Source organism: Onychostruthus taczanowskii, unplaced genomic scaffold, assembly GCF_017590055.1.
Source record: "Onychostruthus taczanowskii isolate IOZ18803 unplaced genomic scaffold, ASM1759005v1 scaffold88, whole genome shotgun sequence".
NCBI lineage: Eukaryota > Metazoa > Chordata > Aves > Passeriformes > Passeridae > Onychostruthus > Onychostruthus taczanowskii.
The window spans coordinates 1,072,667-1,092,432 of NW_024506773.1; positions in this window are offsets into that span (position 1 = coordinate 1,072,667).

A 19,766-nucleotide genomic window follows, 5' to 3' on the forward strand; every position below is an offset into this window, starting at 1 on the left:
GAAAAGTCACGGTGTGGTTTCCCCTCGAGAAAGAGCTACAGTTGGAACTGAGGTAATTACTAAGGACTCTCCTATTCCCCCACTGATTGTACAGGGCAAGAAATGCTACAGAATTAAGGCCCTGAGACAAGTTGCTCCCCCAATAACAGGAGGATTCCTGCTACCTTCAAAATTTAAATCTGTCTGTGCCTTTATATAAAATTCTATGTTTCCCTACTTCATCAGAAGCATCAATTGGCATATTCTACTTTTTATTTCTAATTTTAGATGAGAACTGGAGGGAATAAGAATTGAGAAAGTCAACTCCTCTACAGTCTTACTGTTCCCAAAAATAAAAAAAAAGAAGTTCCAGATAGAAGACTTACTGTTAAATTAATTTCATCTTTTTCATTCCTTTGCCTAAGTAGTATTTTTCTCTAAAATATATTCTGAAGTACTTGACTCAATTTGACTTTAAAAGGTTTAAGGCAGTTTTTAAAGGCTAAAGCAGTACTATAAGCACTACTAGGGAGCTGCTCCCAAAGCCAGTAAGGCTTTTAACTGGAACTGTTCCTCAAGGTTTGATTTCTATACAGTCAAGAAATTATTCTTTCTCTTGATAGGTAAAAGATGCTACCATCAAGACTCTGCTTTTCTTAGCACAGAAGTCACAATACTGAGCTTGGGACAGTATATTACAAGTCGCAATCAACTCCCTTTTATCGAAGAGATAAGAATCACTTCTAAAGCTTCTTTTCAGTTCTACCATGGAAACACAGAATGAAAATTCTTTTAAAAGACCATTCATCCAATTTCTAGTTACATATCAAGTAATTAGACAGAAGTTGTGTATTTCTTTTAATGGTGCTTCAAAATTTGTTATTCAGAATGATATTTCAAGATAATTTTACCTAGAACAGACCAATAGATAATATACATCCATGTTTTGTGAGCCAGGCTGTTTTCCTTTACATCTGCACTGGTATCCCAGGAACTTCTTTCCAATATGCCAAAGGTTCCCAGTTTTTTTTCACCCAGTCAAAGCTATTGACTGAAGTACAATTTGTCCTGCTTATTTTTTTTCTTTTTTCCCCAATGAATGATGCCATAGCAGTACATGCTGTGCTTACAAAAATGAGCATCATAGTAGGCCAAAAAACAGTGGAAAAAGCAGGCTTAGTGAAATCCATCATTTTACTGAAAGAGACACTTGATGACATATTCAGTTCCACACAATAAACATGATTAGAAAACCAAATTTACACGTACCTGAACAGCAGGTATATGTGGACGACTTGGAGTCTAGCAATAGGAACACAACTTCTTCAAAATAATATTTATGATCTTAGGGAAACAAAAAATTTACTCATGAACATACTAGCTCCTGGTTCTACAGAAATGAGCTGTGAACAGTGAAATGGAAAAATTAGGTAAAATATATGATTTTTTGGTACAAAAAAACTTGTATTAAATTTTAATTCTTATATTTTTTCTTAAGCCTTTAAGTGTCTTTTATTCCTGAAAAAATATTCCTTATCAGCTTTTCTTCATGCAAAGAAGAAAAGGAGAAAATTGAACACACATTAGAAATCTCCAACAATTTTTCTGAACTAATAGTATACATACAGCTAGATTGCTACACAGAGCTTAGGTGAGTTGGTTGGAGCATGGTGCTGATGAAGCCAAGCTTGTTGGTTCAATCCCTGTATGGGCCATTCACTCCAGAGTTGGACTTGATCCTTGTGGGTCCCTTCCAAATCAGAGTACTCTTATTCTGTGAAACCTTCGTCCTAGAGTTCTGAAGCTAACACAAGGAGGGAAAAGAAGCATCTCTTAAATCCCCTCTTGCCCCACTGCCTGTTCTCTTTTTGTACACTGCTGCAATGTCACAGTACCTCAACATGAGCTGGTTGGTGTTCTTTTCCTTCCAGCAAAATATTCCTGCTGTATCCTTCACCTGGGTCATTCTGCATGCTAAATCAGTGTCTTCTACTTCCAAATCTGTTCTCTGCAGAGATTTTACTCTGACATGGAAACTATTGTCAGTGGCCCATCCTGGGGATCAAGGAGATGAAGACTAAAGATGACAGATTAAAGCTGTACTGCCTTTCACAATATAAATTGACCATGTGAGGCAATATATTGCATTTTCACACTCATATGTTAGTGTGCAATATTTCCAGGAGTCAGTAAACTCATAATTTTTTAAATGTAATTCCCAGAATTTAACATAAAAACAGCAAACCAGCAAAGGCTCAAATCCTTAAAATGCTTTTCTACTTTTCCCACAATAATGTCAATGGAAAACATCTGTGAGCCCAAAACCATGCCTCCAGCTCTTTCTTTTTCTTCCTGAAAGCTGGAGGTTTTGGCTGCTAGCTTTGGGATTAAAGAACTGATTAGAAGTTTTTACCACTAAAAACATCAATGTGTCTTATCCTCCAAAATTTTCCCACTGAGGTACTGAGCAAGTTTGTCAAAATTCATTCCTTCACTGTTCTTTGCAAGGTGCAAAGTTGCAATTCCAGAGTAATTCTACTTGATGAGACCAAAAAGGGATTTGTTGCCAAAAGCACTCATCAAAGACTCATCAATGTCCTTTCTGAGGAAAAACAAACAAAAAAGCAAGTCAGTTTCCATTGCTGCAGAAATTGCATCTTGCATGACTTATGGGCAGAGTTTGTCTATGTTTCTACTCACAGCCATCACAATATGATTGAAACCGTAGGTATAATTGTAGGTATAACCTACATGCTGCCTCTTCCCTGATTATCTAACCTGTGTCCTTTTTCTTGATTTCTTTGGTTTTTTGGCTCATTACACGATCACACATTAATTCTTTGTTCCTTATTAACTTTAACTTTCAGAGGGTGACACAAGCTACACCAGATCCCACAGAGACATTTCCTCACACCATGCCCTCCCTGCTGCAACTGAGGTTTGCCATGGCGATGCCTGAACAAAACATTCTGGCTCCATCCTGAGGCACTTGAAATGGAACAAGAAGTAGAAGAAAGTTGCCTGAAAGGATCATTTCCTTTTCATAAGGAGCCTGAGAAGAGTGGAAAGTCAACAGGGAATAGGAACAAGAGTAGTAGGAGTAATTGGAGTAGGCATGGGAAAGTGAACAAGGAGAAAATTTCGGCTGAACCTTCTGTGGGAAAGGGACTGTCTTCCTTTATAACATGTTTGTACAGCCCTTGCCATGGAGGTGATCTATCTCATGCTCTGCAGGTGCTATTAAGTATGCAGTGTACATCCCTCACTGCCAGTTCATAGGTGATGAAGTCTTGCTTCAATGCCCTTCCACAGCTTTGGCGGTTCAGATTGAGATGTTCTTTTTCTTCAGTGTTGACAGAGTTCAAACAGAAAAAGACAAGAAAACACAGACAGAGAGGGAACAAGGAAAATGTACAAAGATCTTAAGTGGCACATTTAGCACAAGATGTTGTTTATTGTGGCTATTTGACTGAAGGGTGAAGAGAATGTAAGACTAATATGTTCTGTAGGTTTTTGTTAAGTTATTAGCTTAGATGCTATGATTTTGATGACACAGTTATATGAGTGAAGGTAATTTTCAGATTGTAATGAGTATGCCAACCAGTGCAATGGTATCTGAGTGAAGCCACACATTCTGAATAATCTGTGCTTATTCTGCTCATCTGAACTGCTATTAATACTAAACCATAAAAACAAAACAAAACAAAACAAAACAAAACAAACAAACAAACAAAAAAACAAAACAAAACAAAGAAAGAAAGAAAGAAAGAAAGAATGGCATTGACATGACATGATGATAGGCCTATCTTGAAAAGAAAGGTATCTGTTAATTAGCCAGGCATAGGTGAGATATGGTAGGATGTCACTGATTCTTCACAGAGAGGAGAAGAGGGCCCAAAAGACTTCAAAATATGATAAGTTCAGTTGCTTTTTCACATTTAATGTCTGAATAATTTCTAGCTTGGGGATATATGCCAGAGAAATCTGGCTCTGAAGTCCAGGGAGAAACCATGTTGGGTTTCTGAGTTGTGTAAATTTGCTGCTCTTGCTGTGACATACTGTCCAGCTTCCCTGGCAGGTATGTATTTGCTGTTCACCTAAGGATCAGAAAAGTTACTCTTTCCACTGAGAGTTTAAGAGGTTTATTTTCTTCATATCAGATTGAACAAATGTGACTGACAGACCCACTGAAAGCATGCACACCTACATAGAGAACCTATTTGTTCTGCTCTTCCTTCCTTCTCTAACATCACTCATTCTTTTTGATCAGCAACATAAAATGCCTAAAAATATTTTTTCCATATTGTATTTTTTCAGTTGGAAAAAAATCAAAATGATTGCTGTTTCAGTGAGAAATATGTGGTCTTATTTACAACTGAGGTTTGTTTTTCTCTACACAATGGCCAAAATAAACATTTAAATCAATTTTCTGCTCGTGTTTTTATGAAATCTGCTGCCAGAAAACTGTCCAAGGAGTCTTAGACAAGTTGCTTTTAAGACATGTTACTACAGAGATCAGGAAAACAGGATCAAAGATATTTTCACTTTTTTTCTAGGCTATGACTGCCCTACATCAGATTTTATCATTCTTTTACCCCATATTTCACGTCTTCTATTTCTGTAAATAAACAATCTTTAAAATACAAGCATCTGTTTAAAAGTTTTTATTCTATCTACTCTTGTCACTATTTTCTCATTTTCTGGCTGAATCACAAAGCAATTAAATAATTTTATTTGCAAGTCAAAGGTAAATCGCTAAAGCAAAATTAATCTTGTTTATAGACTTAAGGTTTAGGAGTATCAAAGCAGAAGCCATGGTGAAGAACAAGCTAATGAGGAAAATCAAAATTACCACAAATGCATTAAAAAAACACTGAAATAATCTTAACCATTGTCAATGTTAATGACTTGAACAGTACCTTCTTGAACTCATGCTTCCCAGCTAACAACTTGACATCTTCAAAATACCAACAGACTTCAATGATATCAATATTTTACCTTTTCCTATTCATCACCTGCAGAGCTAAAGAACCAAGCAGTATCACAAAATGAGCTTTCAATCCAAGGCATTAAAATCCAAGCCCACAAGTACAGGGTGATAAGAGATCCTTCTGGTCAACCTCTAGACATATAATATTGCATTCTGTGGAGTTTAGAGCAGCTCAGGTTTTCTGAGGTCTCCCTTAGGTTGCATAAGTGAAGGATTTATGTCCATGTCATCAATTTAAAAACCTCTCAGGGGCATTGAAAGATGAGGGATTAAGAGAGATGTTTCAATATGGGGTTTATATGCAAAATGGTGAAAAAGACATAGAACAATGAATATATACATAATAAAACCTACTTAAACAACAAACATGCAAATTTGAAAGAAGTATACTTCATGACAGGAACAAAGTAGGAGACAAGAGGAAAAAATATAAGGAAGACTAATGCCCTTAGACACTCAATATAGAAAAGATATTGCCTTCATATACATTCTTATTTATCTTCACCCTCCTGCAGTTGGTGTATTACCTCCTTACACACAGCAGTTTCTTTCTGTCATGGAGGCAATTCATTCCTATCCTGTCAGGCTCACTTTTTCTTTCCTAGTGTCTCAAGATACTACTTGCTGTCAAAGCAGTAACAAAAAGAACCCAAGAGGTTTTTTTGCTGACATCTCCCGAAGTGTAGAATCATCACATCAGATATATATTTGGGGTTAGGAAGACCAGCTTCTGTTATATGACCTCATCCAGCCAGAGCTTTCTCTAAATCCTTGTCAAAAAAATGTTTATGATCCCAGCCCGCCAGGAGAAACACTGTTTGTCTCTCAAGCCCAGCTAACTTGTTTTCTATTATCTCCTTATTAAAGAAAAAGATTGTGCTTCATAAAGCAGTTCTAGATGGTGCAGAATTACTGCTTGAAACATAGACATTGGAAAAACTGATTTTTATTTCAATATTGGTATCCTATGCCTTATGAGTCATTCTAATGATTCCCTGTTGCCTTCTGTGCTTAAGCAAGTTAGCCATTTTCAAAGCTGTTAACTGAAGTCACAGTGGAGTTAAAAACACTTCTGCAGAAAAACACAAAACACAACTAAAGAGCCTTGGCTGGCATGTACTAATATCTCTTATAGCAAATTTTGGAACCATCTAGTTTTGGAACCATGCAGAACTGCAGCAGCATTTCTGGCTAAATAATCTTGCATTATTACATTTTTCCACTTGTTTCTTTCCTTTTTAAAACACATTTACACCTTTGTTATTAAGGCACACAATTCAAGGTTCCAATCCTGACAAAATTTGCGTGGGTGAACAGTTCCACGGACCAAGGGAGACACTAAATCCTGATTTCCAAGATTTGTGTGAAGGAGGTATCCCCACAATTAAACGAACAAACAAAAAAACCTCAAACCACCACACTTTGTTTCCATCTACCCTTTCTCATGGGGTATTGCGCTGTATTGCTTTATCTGCAGTGTTTTTTCCTTGTATCAACACTGACTCTCCATACCTGGAGAAAGTAGCATTGGGTACAAAAGGTATTTCCCCCCTGCTTCAAATAAAAGCAAATTTAAGTCTAGTGAGCTCAGAATTATGTTGGATTGTGTTTGGGTTTTTTTGGGTTTGTTTTTTTTTTTTTTATTTTTTAAAACCAAAATAAGTAAAAAAAGGTAAATTCAACACATTAATCTCATGAGTGGATATTCATAAGTGAATATCTGCGGTGACATTTGCTTTTGAAAACAGAACACCAGGGACCAACTCAAACCACCATAACTGAAACCAGGCTGATTTTGATTTTCTGTTAGCCCAAACTGCACACATACACTTTTTATGTAATTTGCACATACAATTCACTGCAGCTGTAGAATAAATCAATCTGAAAATACATATATACATAAATAACAGTGGTTTAATATTACCAGTGAGAAATCTTGACAACTCAGAAGACTTAAAAACTCTGAGTCAAGGCAAATTCCAGCAGTTTCAATATTTGAAATATACTCAATTTCATTCAACAACTTCTTTCTAACAGCATTTGCTATTGTGTGCCTCTATCTCTCACTAGATGTATGTGTTTATATGTACAGAGAAATATATACAAACTAACATTTTTATTACTTAAATTGTAAAACAAGCTTTTTTTTTTTTTTGTAAGATAGCTACCCAGAATTAAAAGATAAATACTCCACAGTTCATGAATTACCTCACTAATGCTAGTTAACAACACTTTGAGGCATATATGGACATGGGCTTATTTAGTTCGCTATATAATGTCCAGAACAGCTGCAAACGTGTGCTTTTTTGGGGGAGTTCAGGGCTCCATGTGGTTCAAACAGCTGGCATTTGCTTTTTACTGTTGGTATTGTTCAGGCCATCCTTGGCACACCCCCCATTTCAAGTTACTAAGAGGGTGTGGAAGAATGAGAAACCCTGGAACCATTTCTAAAGCAATATAAAAGATTGACCTTGGGTATTCCATCACACAGTGGGGTTCTGTCACTTTTTACCTATTAGCCAGCTTTCCTTCTTCAAATCTGCTGTATTATGATCTGTTCAGAGTTGAAAATTGAATAACAAATAGCCTGTATGCACTTGTTTGATTGTGCCAGTATTAATGGATGTTTTCATAATTGATATCTACAAAAAAAAAGTTTTCCAGAAAGCTGTTTGTATACAGAGAGAAAGAAATCTGCACTTTGCAAAGAGGTCTGCTTTAAGGAATTGAACACTTATGCAAGAATTCCTCTATTCTATATCCATATCAAATCTGCAGGAAAAGCAATAATTGCAACCAGGTTTATTTGAATCCGTGTGCCAGCTAGAGAGCTGCATAGGAAGAACCATGCAGCTACCAAATGTATTCATGTGCCACAGCAGTTCAGCAGTCCATGGCACAGCTGCTTGCAGGGGAGAGGCCAGAGCACTAACTGCAAATGCACCGAAGCTCTGTGACCGGACTGAAGCAGAACACAAAACTTCCACAGTTTGTTTAATGCAGAGCTATTTCTCAAGCCTTTTCTGTCTTTCATAGCATCCCCTTCTTGCAAACTCTCTGTGCCATGTATGTATCTGCTTCTGAGACAAGGCAATGGGAAGATTTCAGGCTGAGTTTCTTTGCAGACGTCACATCTACTGACTGATCTGCTGAGTGTACCACATGTCTGAGTCTCCTCTGCTTTCCACCTCCACTAGCTCTCAGTTGCAGGGTGAGTTAGTTGTACTTCTGGGATGACTGCACTCCAGATGTTGTACTCCTTTCCTTTCCAAGGGCATCCATTTGTTATCCATCATATTTTCCACTCAGTAAATAATTTAGATGGAATTATTGAATAAATTTTCAAAACACTATTCTGAATATCACTCAATGGCATTACTCACACAAAGTCTTATAGAACTAAACATTTCCATTCTGAAGGTTAAATTTGATTTGTGAGCTGTGCATTGCAAAACTGAGCCACTTTTGAGAAAGTCAGGTTGATGAGAAGTCTCAATTTGACTTGAATCTGAAGCCAGTTTTAGGAAAAGGAATTCAAAGGACATTGCCACAACCAGCAAGGTGACCTTTTCCTGTCACTGCTTAAAGTTTCATATTAGTACCCTACTAGAACAGTCTTAAGATTAAATGATTAAAAAAAATCTCTTGAAGATAACTACAAATGGACAAGACAATTAGGTATTTAATATCAAACACAAATTTTTGCTTATTGTGGCTTCTCATCCATTATCTCATCCAGACAGGAAAGGATGCAATAAAGAGCCTTCTCAACAATGTATCCCTGATACCTTTAATCTTTCTTATTGTATTGGTTTTGCATGGCAAGGTTTTGGTAGCAGGGACGTTACAGGGGTATTTTTTTGTGAGAAGCTACCAAAAGCTTTCCCCTACATCCAGTAGACCCAGTGCCAGATGGTTCCAAGAGGGACCTGCTGCTGGCCATCTGCAACAGTGGCAGCGCTCCTGGCTAAAATATTTAGGAAGGGGAAAAATTTACTGTGTGAGAGCACTTGCAACCACAGAAGAGAGGAGGGAGACTAGGTAAGAGAGACAACCCTGTTGACAGCAAGATCAGTGAGGAAAGAGGGGCAGAAAGCGCTCCATGTGCCCGAGCGTAGATTATCTTGGAGCCTGTGGTGAAGATCATGGAGAGCCAGGCAGCTCATGGAGGTCTACAACAGAGCAGAGATCCACCTGCAGCGCATGGAGGACCCCGCCCACTGGAGCACCTGGCAACCAGTCAACGTCAGACACACCACACTCAAAAGATCCTCTTATCTATAGTCTATTTGCTAAAATGAAGGTTTGTTCAGATTGACATTAACATTTCTCCAAAATGATTTTGATTGCAATGACTGTTCTGGACTCTTGGATTCACCCAGTTATTCCAGAAGCCACATCTGCTCATGAACTGGAGAATATGAGAAGTAATTCCCACAAGAGAAAAGCAAAAAAGAAGAAAGAAAATGGGCTTTTACTTTCCTGCTATTCAAACAATCCTGTTGTACGACATCAGAAACCCTTTGTGTTTCCCTGCCTTAGTCTTTCTGAACACAAGAAGAAAATTTGGAAACATTAATAAGAAGAGAGATGCTGTCTCAGGACTTGAAGGCCTGACAGCAACTTCTTAAATCAAGCATCTTCAGTAACCAGGTAGAAGTGCTTCATACTATTTTTGTTCTTGTTTAATTGGAATTGAAACTTTACCTTTTGTTACTCTGTCTTACTAGTCAACATATTCTTGTGTGTGTTTTTTGAAGGTTCACTTCCACAAAGCTGCTTTCAATAAAGTGTCACATGGTTTACTGTACAATCCAATCTGCAGCTTGGGTTAAGGTTTTGGAAAAGCTCTTTTGCTAACTATGACAGGAAAAGGCATTTTACCTGTATCACATTGCTTCCTTTGGTAAAGAATTAAAACTTGATACTGTGAGAAAATGAACAACAATTTGATCCCTGTATTGTTCTATCTTTACCTACCTTAATAGAATTATAATGAATTATATTAATATAGCACTTGATCAACACTTTTTATTTGAAAAATCTATTGATTTATATGAAACTGGTTTACCTTGCCAAATCCTAACATGGGTCATGAAATCTGAAAGGTATGTGTAACACCAAGCAAGAGTCCTGCAGGCTACTAGGCTCTGCTTCCAGAAGAACATCCAAATCCTCACACTGGGGTATTTTTCTATAAGGGAACACATTTCCCACTGGTACTTATTAGTGTCAGTTGCCAAAAGGTTTGCTAGAGAACATAGGTCTATGCTCACCCTCCAAGAAGCAGAGCTCAGGAGAGTGATGCTTTTAGGTAGGGAGAAAACAACAGAGCTCTGGCCTGAAAATCAGACATCTGCAACTGCCAGTATGGCACAGTGGTCTCAGTTAACTGATTAAAAAGAAAAATAGTGCTGGATGGAAACCCCCCAAGCTCTTTCTTCATTGTAATGCAACACATTTTGCAGGTGCATCTAAACAGTTTAGTAGCATCAAATTTTGAGTAACTCCATTAGAGTTTAGGGCCTGTAATTCTTTGGGCTCACTAGATGCCTGTTTATCAGCCATGCAGTCTGTTCCCTGCACCACAGAGGTCTAGGTGTAGGGCAGCTGTAGTCAGCAAGCACATAAAGGGCTGGCACCCTAGGGGATACAGCTTCTATATGTTACTTTCCTTAAGGAAATTGATGACCAAGCAGTGGGATTGCTGTTGGTGCCACAGGGTTCATGGCTCTGATGCAAATTCAATTATGTGTACAGATATTGTAGGTTGAAATCAGTTAAACTGAGGCTCAGACTCATCTATCAATGTGTTATTCATAGGACAGCCTGGTATTATATTCCCTTTGAAACAGCCCATTCTAAAAACAGTATCAAGCCTAGAATAAAATTGGACAGACACAACTAAACAGAGGTATCAATAGGAAACTTTGTAAGACCATTATCCTGTTGTGTTCTTTTCTTCCATGGAAGTTTTTCAGATACCACTGTCTGCCTTTTGTGATTTTATAGTTTATTTTCAGGAAAGCAATATGCTTGTTTTCATTGTCAATCATCGAAGCAGTTTGGGCTGAGCATGTCTTTTCACTGTTGACTTTACATTTCTAATCTGGCATTAAAAAAAAAAAAAAAAAAAGTTGTGTTTTATATTAAAGAACAGAGTAAGTCCCTAATAGTGAGGCTGTTGGAAGAGAACTAATGGAGCTATTCATATTTAACAAAATAGCCATCCAACTCTACTTTGATGGAAGGGGTATTACGTATGACTTCTGTTTGAGCAGCTTCAACACTCTTTCTTACTGTAAGTGCATGAAAAATTTATTATTTGTATATTATCTCATGAACAAAAAATCTTGTCCAGTTAACTGTGAAAGTGTGGAAGAGCATGTGGAATAAAAACTGGAGTAAACCCTCCAAAGAACAGTTTCATAAAGGTCTCAGGAAGTCACCTTTTATCCAACTATCTTGATCAAATTATCTCTCACTAATTTTTCTTTTGTTCTCTCAGTTGTGCTGCAGCTAGCATGAAATTGATTAAAACCAGAGATAAAAGAGAGTTCCAAACAAAGTATAAATTTTCAAAAAATTGCATTGCATATGCTCAGCAGGCACCAAGGGAGGGGGGAAGAAGAAGTCAACAATTTGTATAAATAAAAGGCACATAAGAAAATCATCATGCTGAAATATTGCAAACTAACAGCAGGCTAGAGTAAAACATCCATATTGCCAGAGCTAATTTATTTCTTTTAGCATTACCTTTATAATCCTTCACCAAGAAGGAATCTTTTCTCCTTTTTTTTTTTAAGCATGACAAATATGTATTATAATCAGTTGGGTTAGATTAGTTTTCCTTTTTTTTCAGAGATAGATTTTCTCTCCCTGAATCTTCAACTGTGACTGCAATGAGTTCCTTCAGAGAGAGATATTACAAGAGAAAGAGAGAGATTACAAAAAAGCGCTTGCCATCTTCCATTATTAAGCCAAAAAAAAAAAAAAAAAAAAAAAAAGAAAAAGGTAAAATGAAAACCCTAGGAGAAAGCTGTTGCCTGAGTTGATGGAAGAAGTGACAAGGTTTGTAAAACCTAATGTAGACTTAACAGATGATGTCATGCACTGAGAGGGACAAGAAGCAATTTGGGGAAAGAAGGAATCAACCCAAATATTCTTAAGAGGAATCAGATAAGACAGAACACTAATAATCAGGCTTAAAATGTCCACAGACTGATTTATGGGTGAAAATATTTGTGAAAAATGCTGGTTGGGATCTTCTGAAAGACGGGTCATTAGGAAAAACAACCTCAAGTTAACTGGCTAGACTTTTAGGACATTCTTGTCACAGCATAAAGAGTGGTCCATCTGACGTTCAGAAACAGTAGCAAACATAGGAGGAGATTGGCTTTATCAAACAGGGACTGAGCTCCAGCACAAACTAACCATATACGGAAGCTGGAATTAAGAAAAGAAACAAAGAAATATAGAGGAATCTCCTGGACTTGCTGAGGAAGTATTAGAAAAGCCGAAGCTCAACTGCAATTGACATCGATGAGGAACATTGGAGAACAACAAGAAGCCCTTCTACCTCTGTACTAATGGCAGAATAAACAAAGAAGACAGGGACCTCTTGCTCAATGGGCAGGTGATTTAGTGACAGCAGATGTATTTAAAGTGAAGCACTCTATCCCTTCTCTTTGCGTCAGTCCACAACTGAATCTCCCAGGACTCTGCCAAGAGAGAGTTCAAGAAAGGGAGGTACAATAATGAAAATTGATCAAGTCCGGAGTCTGTTTCAGAAATTCTTGATCCATATGTGCTTCCCAATACCAGAGAGATAAACTGAGGCAAGAGCTGACTGCAAAGACAATCCAGTCTGGAAGCTCACATGCCTTATAAACAGAAGCTGAGGAGGTGAGGCTTTTCTGGGGAAACCTGACAGCAGCCTCCTCCTGCCTGCAGGGGAATTAAGATGGGAGACCCAAGATATTTACAGAGGTGTGCTGTGGGACACCAGGATACCATGATCCTGAATTGAAATAGAGGAGGTTTTATCTACATAAAAGGAAAAAAATATCACCAAAAGGTTGCTGAAGGTTGACACATGCTGCATAGTCTTCCTTGGAAGTTTTCAAGACCTAGCTGTACCAAAGGCCTGACACAGCCAGTCTGAAATCAGCACTGATCATGGTTTAGAGTGGGAATCTGGATAGGATGACCTATCATGGCCCCTGCCAAGCTGATTTTTGTTATTTTTAAGACCTGGTCCTAAACACAGATAAAATACAAAGAAATGTCCACCCTATCACTGAACTTACAACTTGTGTGTACTAACAACTAAGCTAATGTAAGTTGTAGATTATTGATTTTACATGGATATTTAGGCCCATAAATACATTATTTGATATTCAGAAGTAAGTTGCTTTTGAAGTTCTGGGCACTGCCCAAAATAAGTAACGAGAATTATGCATTTTACAGTATGTATAGTACATTTATATTCTACTTTATTATAGTTATTTGGAATACTTTATATATCTTCCTATATATACATAAAACTTGACTCAAAGGTTTACTGTGAAATAAGTAACTGATCATCCTAATAGTGGTGTAAAACTGGTAAAGACTAAAACACTGAACAAATATAACTTATTTTTACCTTCTCTTTTAAAATTTCATCAAGCATACTAGGACTTGAATTTCACAAGATGCCCAAGGCTTTAGGAGCTCAGTATCATTTTAAGCCCTTGGGTATGAAGACATTGATCCAAATGTATTGACATACCCAGGCAGATCACAGTGTCTCTTTTTCAACCACATAATGAAAATAGCTGTGTGAATAAATATTTTAAAAATGTTGTCCTGGAGATTCAGGCCCATGAGAGTACATCCTAATTTTTAAGAAATAAAGAGAAAAATGTACTCACTGACCACTGAAGAGCAACAATGTTTAGGCAAACACTGGAAGAAAACAAATATCAACACATCAACACTGGTATTGAGTTTACTGAGGTTTAAACTTCTCTAAAGTCTCACTGAAATTATAATTTGCTAACCATGACTAAACCATGTTAAAATCCAGGTGGAACACATGTTTGCCAAGCACAATTGCACACTGGCAAAAAAAAAAACTTTTATAAAGGCAAACAAATAGAGCAATAGAGGATGAATTGAAGACCATTTCAATACTTGCAATTATGAAGGGTTTAAAGGCATTGATGGACCAGGGACTACATACTTTATTATGACTGTTACTACCTACCACAAAGAAGATCAAGGAGACAAGGATATGTGTTTAAATGGGAGCAGCATGAGCGAACCAAAACAGACAGCAGGGAAGAAGGACCAGTTTATGTTAAGAATAAACAACATGAAGGGCTCTATTTCTGCTTTTGCTGATGCCCTTTGCAAGAGATAAAGTGTTATCTAATAGCTTTCTATCCTACAGAACTAAAGGCCTGAGACAAGTAACTAATCTCAGTTTTAGACATTGACCTTAGTTTTGATGTACAAAGGTTAACTCCAGCTTTAGGATTCCGTTTGCCACAGAAGTTCAGTCCCACAGGCAGAGGTGGAAGAAGGCTGTTTCATGAAAGCTACCTTAATGAAGATTTCTGTAGTGAGCAGAGAACATTACATTACAAGTGGGAAAGTGTGCATGTCTGAGTATGATTCCATACCCCCTGGTTTTTTTTTTTTTTTTTTTTTTTGGTTTTTTTTTTTTTTTGGTTTTTTTTTTTTTTTTTTTTTTTTGAGCAATTTGTCTCCTACAGATTTAAGCATCTTCCAGCACTACATCACACATTTTCAATAAGCTGAAGAACAGTACCTGGTGCTCAGAATTACATGTAATTTCATAAAGGATGGAAACTTTCAACATGCATATTTGCACTGATCTTCAAGACAATCAAGCAATTTTATTAAAAAATCTTAAAAAAATAAAGAGAGAAACACTCTAATTTTACCGATCATGCAAATCTGAATATTCCAAAACTAAAAGTACATTTTACTACATGTGCACTTTTTAAACTGTAAGGCTATAAACTGGAAAGCACTATGCATAACATTGTAAAATCTACCAGGATGTTCAGGACCCTAAGGCTAATTGACTGTGCCATAAATTTATTGTAATTGAGTATGTGAACTCACAGTGCACGGAATTCCCATGTAGATGGACAGAGCAAACATTAAGGAGATTAACTTATACGGTAGACAGTCCCCATTTTTTACTATTTTTCTTGAATACAGCCTTCTGTATTGGAAAGCCTTGGAACACATATGGGAGGGAAATAAACCAGAGGTGGACTGTGCTGAGAAGAAAAGAGATTGTGAAGGAGAACACTGGAATTCAGACAAAAGGGGTTATGAGGGAAAACATGTGAGAGAAAGTACAAATTAGACTCAGCACGAGAAGCACAAGGATGTGAAGGTACAGAGAAATAAAAAAGATAAATAACACTAATAGTCAGGGAAGAATAAATACAACAGCAAACACAAAAATCTATGCTAGAGTGCAAAGGAAAATTCAGATAAAGCATGTCTGCAAATTTTCAAACACAAACCAGTAAATCTAGCATGCCCAGCTATAAAGCTGTGTATTTTCAAGGTATGTATGCAGCTTCCTACATTTCATTAAGATGAGCTGACCTGCATGCATTTTTATGGATTCCACTACAGACACAGGAGCCCAGACCACATTTCCTCAGATGCACTGGAGCCATGCAGGTCTGTTGGAAGTTTGGCATATCAGACAGGGCAGAGAACATGTCCCAGCTGCAGTTCAAATGAGACCACAGCAATGCAGCCCACCACAGGTGATCATCACACTGCCCTTAGTACAAATATCTGGCTTCAACCTGATTCATTGGCATGCTTAAAACAGAGCTTTTCATGACACTGAAAGGCTGTGTTCAAATTATCATCCCAACACAGGAAGACAAAAAATATCTGAAAAATTCCCTTGGGACAGACATTCATTTCCCATTAGCTCCTAGGGACCAAACAACTACCCAGCCTCAATGCAAACATACAACCACTCTACCATCACTGATTGTTTATTCCCCAATTCTGATAACACTTGCTTTCTTTTGCTCTCCCTGGATGTTTTTGCTTTTTTTTTTTTTTTATTTTTTTTTTTTACTCAGTCTGACGCACACGCAGTTGTCTTTTCTGTTCCTCACCTTGTTGTATTTAATCCTCCTCTTTTAATTCCTTCATATTCTTCCATATCCTGTTGATTCTCCTTGTCTCTTGGGTGCCAGGTGAGCAACCTCTTCAAGGCACAGAAGCTCACAGTTATTTCACTTGTGGGTTGATGGTGCCAGCCTTGGCATAAACAGCTGATTTGGGAAAATATGTATTTGCAACTCCTGAACTGGATTTATTACAACACACAAAGAATAAGTGTGTCAAGTATTTTGCCAACCTATATAAAAGCCTGTCTAAGCTTTTATATAGGTTCTAGGATTTATATAGTTTTAAAAAGTTTACTTCTCTAGTGCACAAATAGTACCTTTTCTTCATCAAACTGGTAGAAACAAATTCAACACTGTTGAATACTTGAGTGTACATATATATAAACACACACACAATCCCCTAAATCTAGAAGTACATTTGTAAAAGCAAGGGACGTATATATTTAGAAGGCTTTATTGATCCCATCTGCTTGGTGAACACACTTGCCAATAACTGAACTCCTAAAATCTTGTCCCAACATAAAACTTTGAGGGCAGGCTCTTCTGCCACCATTTTTAACAGGACATCTTTTTTAGATTCCTCAGTGCTCAGTGCATTTCAATTGCTTTTCCACATGCAGCTGAGAGAGAGCAATTCTGTGCCATGAGGGGAATAAATGGATGCAAGATCTCAGTGACTGGAAAGTTCTGTCCAAATTTTTCCTTTGCTAAGGGAGCTCCTGGACCAAAAAGCTGCCATTACTTATACACAGATTGAAGTGTGCAGCACAGTGCTGCTAGCTAAACAAGTTGAAAATCAGTGAAGGGGATCTGCATTTAAACAAATTGAAGAATGTAATTTCTAACAGAATATATGTACACTTGATAATGACTTCAAGTGCAAAAGAAAAAATAGACTGGAGTTAAGAAATGCAGTTCTGTGTTTCTTTGCTACCTTTTTTTTTTATTATTTTTTTTTTTATTTTATTTTTTTTTTTTTTTTATGCATAAATCTGAAGCAGAAGACAAATTCTGATATCCCGGTAGGAAAACATCCTCCAGTTGTCTAATTGTCTAAGAAATTTCATGCCAGTAAGCATAAACATATCCCAGGTGGCTTTTACTGTATTACTCTGGTCTAATGGGAGAGCAGTGCAGTCACCTTAGTGACACCTTCAGTTGCAAGCAAGCACCAGACCAAATCTTCCTGTGATTGTGTCCAGATCAGCAGATGCCCAGGCTGGATGTGGCCATTTTCAGATCAGTGCTAGGAAGGTCTGTGTGTTTCACTACATACTAGGCTCTCGCAGACAAAGCACCCCACTGTTCCTGGAGATACTCATCAAGACTCATGGTGCAGGGCTTTTTGCTATCAAGTTAATCAGAATAACACTGCACTGCACTGAAGAGCAGCACCTCTAGAGTAAGGCTTGATAGGACGTTATAATCTCCTTGATGATAAGCTTTCCATCTCAGGTAGCTGTGTCCTTGTTTAGTCATCTTCATTCAGTCTTGTGCACTTCCCCAGACAGGGCATGCACTTTAATCTTATGATGAGAATTACCCATCAGTCAGGCAGCTGTGGAAAATGCAGCTGTCGCTGGCAGCAGCCACCACCAGAAGCAGCTCCTAGAACTCTAGAAAATGCATTAGAAAGACTTTATGGAATATATAGTTTGGGTCAGCTGCATTGGAGAGGGTAAGAGGAAACAAAAACATCTACTAGGGATACAGATATTCAACTTTGTAGAAGAGAATGAGGAGTATCTAAGCCAGAGCTACTTGATTCAGAAGCTGGTACTGGCAAGAGACCAAATGGCTTTGAGCTAGTTTATTTGTGAATTAAGTCTCCAACGACGTGAGCAGTCATGCTCTTGCACAGCCTCTAACCAGCAGAGTACGTACAGGCAAGAGTAAAACTAACTGTAAAATGAGGCTTCACATAAGAAGGAAAAGAATTTATCTTCTGCTATTCAGTGGCTCAGAAACTTTACAGTGACTGCTTTTCTAAGTTTTCCAAAGTTCATCAATTGACCTTCTCTGCTGCCAATTTCTCTCACTGGCCACTTCCTTCCACCACTATCCAGCAAGACCTTCCTTATATCCCTCCACTCTTCAATCCAACCCTGCTGACTTCAGCTCAGCTGCATTGATAAGCTTGATCTCTTTTGAGGAGACAGCTGTTCAATCTCCCCAAACTTTGGCATTTGCTGATGATAAAAGGAGCATCAGTTCAGGTTTTTGGCAAAACCCTCTGTTCTAAAATAAACTTCCTTTATTCATGGTATGCTGCAGTGTTTGAGGAAATCCCATAAATATGCTGACTTACTCTATTACAAAAAATATCCTTCAGAGCAAACGTCTGCAATTTGTTTAAATTAACTGAATAGTGGATGCTAAGTTTTTTGAATTTCTGGTTCATTTATCTGTTAATTTCCCTCCCTACACACAAAACTGACAAAATTATTTTTGTCTTTACCCTCATTTGCTTCTCTTTCCCATTTTTCTTCTATAATACTTTCCCCAAAACAAATATATCTCATCTAGTCTCTCCTTCCTCTCTCTCTCCTCTACTTGTTCCAGTTTTTAGGATGCCTCTTACCTGCTTCCACCTCTTGATATCCCTGTTTAATACCTCATTCTCTTCTGGCTTACACATATCACTCCCCATATCACACAGGGAGTATTATTAAATAACTTTTGTTTAGTTCCTGCCTACTGTTTCTCATGTGACTCTGCTGCTCTCAGAATTACTTTGTATGACCTTGTTCATTTTTATGCAATACACAATTTATAATCACTTCCCCAGTTCCAGGTTAGACTCTCTGAAGTCTGCCCTCTGTTTCTTGAACTTCACTGAAACAGTCTTTGGCAAGGAATTCCATCAAACCTAAGATGCAAGTGTTTAATCTTTCCTATTCCATACTTTATCAGAACTTTCAATGCCAACTATTTCTTTTCTTGAAGTTGTTTGTTGGGTTTTTTTCAAACACTGCCTTCTACCTTAGCAAGATTAATAAGTAACAACTAACAGAACATTTTCTTTGTAAAATAAATTAAAATTCATGAGGATTTCTTAAACAACTATTGGGGGACCTATCTCCTTTGCCAGATATACAACTAATACTTGGGTGTGGTCCTGTGGAGCATACTTGCATCCTGGAGAGAATATTGGTCTTAAACTAAAAATAAAATATGGCTGATCTTTGCTTATATTCTGATCTTTCAGAGAACCAAGGGATTGATTCAAAATATTTTTCCATAGTTATGAATTCGCCAAGCAGTATGAAGAATCCTCTTATTCATACTTCATTAAAAGTATTCTCAAATTGCTTCAGTAAATAATCTCGGTCGTGTAAATACTTTCAGCCGTCTCTATTATAACCAAGTGCTGCAATACAAGATGCATCTTTCTAAATTAACTTGTAGAACTAGCACAACTTTTAAAGCACATTGTGCAGCTGGTTGCAATACACATTTTCTGTGATATAAATTGTATTAAGCTTTCAAACAGGATCCAAGAATAATACCTTTTAACTTACATAACCCACCAAAGATGAAACATTACATGCAGATTGGTAATTCTAATATGCAGGTATTAATATTTCTATGAATACACAAAGATTTTAAATGAA